This window comes from Brassica oleracea, chromosome C4 (assembly GCF_000695525.1).
Source record: "Brassica oleracea var. oleracea cultivar TO1000 chromosome C4, BOL, whole genome shotgun sequence".
NCBI lineage: Eukaryota > Viridiplantae > Streptophyta > Magnoliopsida > Brassicales > Brassicaceae > Brassica > Brassica oleracea.
Window position 1 is genome coordinate 38,436,967 of NC_027751.1, and position 2,099 is coordinate 38,439,065.

At 41.6% G+C, this 2,099-nt stretch overlaps 1 pseudogene; it reads left to right on the plus strand.

The window, feature by feature from the left end:
* Positions 1-456: 456 nt before the first annotated feature.
* LOC106338834 overlaps positions 457-2,099 on the plus strand; it is a 9,546-nt pseudogene continuing 7,903 nt past the window's right edge.

Genomic DNA, 2,099 nt, shown 5'->3' on the forward strand with positions numbered 1-2,099 from the left:
AAAGCTGATGAATGTTTTGAAGATGATGATGATGAATTGGTTGAAGATGAAAATCATGATGGGGAGGAGGATGATGGGGAGGAGGACGATGGGGAGGAGGACGATGGGGAGGAGGATGCTGGTATCTCTATTGTTGATTACAGTGTTTATGGAAAGGTTGAAGATGAGGATGAAGAAGATGATGATATGTGTTTTGAAAATTTCAAAAAGATTGAAGTAGGAAGATCGAATGGTAACGTGTATCTATGTCAACCAGAGTTTTGTTAATAAGGATGCACTGCTTTCTGAGCTGCGGTTGATAGCAGTGATGTTTAGGTTCTCTTTCAGAATATACAAGTCAACGAAAACTCTCCTTGTGACAACATATCCGGTTAGTGGTTGTCAATGGAAGGTCAGAGCGAGTGTGAAACATAGGACAAACACGTTTTGGGTAACAAAGTATGTGGTGAAACATACATGCTCAGTGGGAGACCGACTCGCTCAGCGGAGGCACTGTACTTCGAAGTATGTTGGTAGGCTTTTCATTGATCGTGTTGGAATCATTGATGGGTTGAATCTGCAGCATAACATTGATGCAATGAAGAACATGTTTGGCATGACGCTTGATTACACTACTTCATACATAGCACTTTTATATGCACAAACATTGGTGAGAGGATCAGCAGAAGATGGGTATTCGCGTCTGCCATCATATCTCGAGCAAATCTACTTAGCAAATCTCAATTCTATCAATAGATTTAAGTATCTATTTCTCTCTTTTGGAGCTTCTATCAAAGGTTTTACTTATCAGAGAAGGGTCACTGTGGTGGATGAGACTCACCTAAGTGGGAAGTATGGAGGTGTTATGTTAGTTGCAGCCGCACAAGATGAGAATTTTCAGATATTTCCATTGGCTTTTGGGATCGTAGATGCTGAAGATGAACCTTCTTGTGAATGGTTTTTCACAAAATTGGCTAGTTCTGTATCTGATCAGCAGCCTCTGGTGATAGTCTCCAACCGGCACGCGGCCATTAAAAGTGCGTGTGATAAGGTATTTCCTTAGGCAACCCGAGGAATATGTTATTATCACCTTCAAGATAGTGTTGTCAAAAAGTATAAAGGGAAACATCTATTGTACTTGGTGAAAGGTGCTGTTTATGCTCATACGGTTTCAGATTTTGACCGGTACATGGCTGAGATACGGAGTGCAAACCCGGACCTTGCAACGTATTTGGAGAATGCCGATGTCAGCCTATGGTCAAGGGTTTATTGCCAGGGGGACATGTACAACATAAAGACAAGTAACATCGCTGAATCTATTAATTCCGCTCTGAAGCGAGCTAAAGGATTTTTGGTTCAATTCCTGTTGGAGTTTATAAGGGAGAAGCTAGGAAAGTGGTTTTGAAAAATGAGAGAAGATGCTTTGAGTCTCCCAACTCGACATAGTCGAGGTGTTGAATACTTGCTTGTTGTTCGATCGGAGATAGTGAATACGATGAAGGTACAACCAATTGATGGATGACGATTCTTTGTGAAAGGTGGCAAAATGGACAGTGTGGTTGATTTGGAACATGAAAAGTGTGATTGTTGTGTCTATGCAGTGGAGAAAATACCTTGCTCTCATGCTATAGCTGCTGAAACATCTGATGGTTTGCATATCTCCACACTTGTATGACTAGTGTACTCAAAGGATTTTCTGTTTGCAGGATACTCAGAGAATAGATATCCTTGTGTTGGACAACAAGTTGAGGAACGCACATGCTTTCCTCCAGATGTAAAGCGTGGTCCGAGAAGATAGAAGAAATCAAGATGGCAATCTTGGTTGGAGCTATCCAGGATGAGAGGACGCAAACCCCGGAAGCAACACATGGTTTATAGATGCTCAAAATGCAAGGAAACTGGCCAAACGAAACCATAATGTAAGAAATGACATGGACGACCTTCAAGTAAGTCGTCCAGGATTTTTTCTTCCAGAAAACCTTCAAGTTAGTCGTCCTGTGTTTAGTCTTCCAGAAGACCTTCAAATAAGTCGTCCAGAAGACCTTCCAGTTAGTCGTCTAGGGTTTTTTCTTCCAGAAGACCTTCAAGTTAGTCGTCCAGTGATTAGTCTTCCAGAAGAC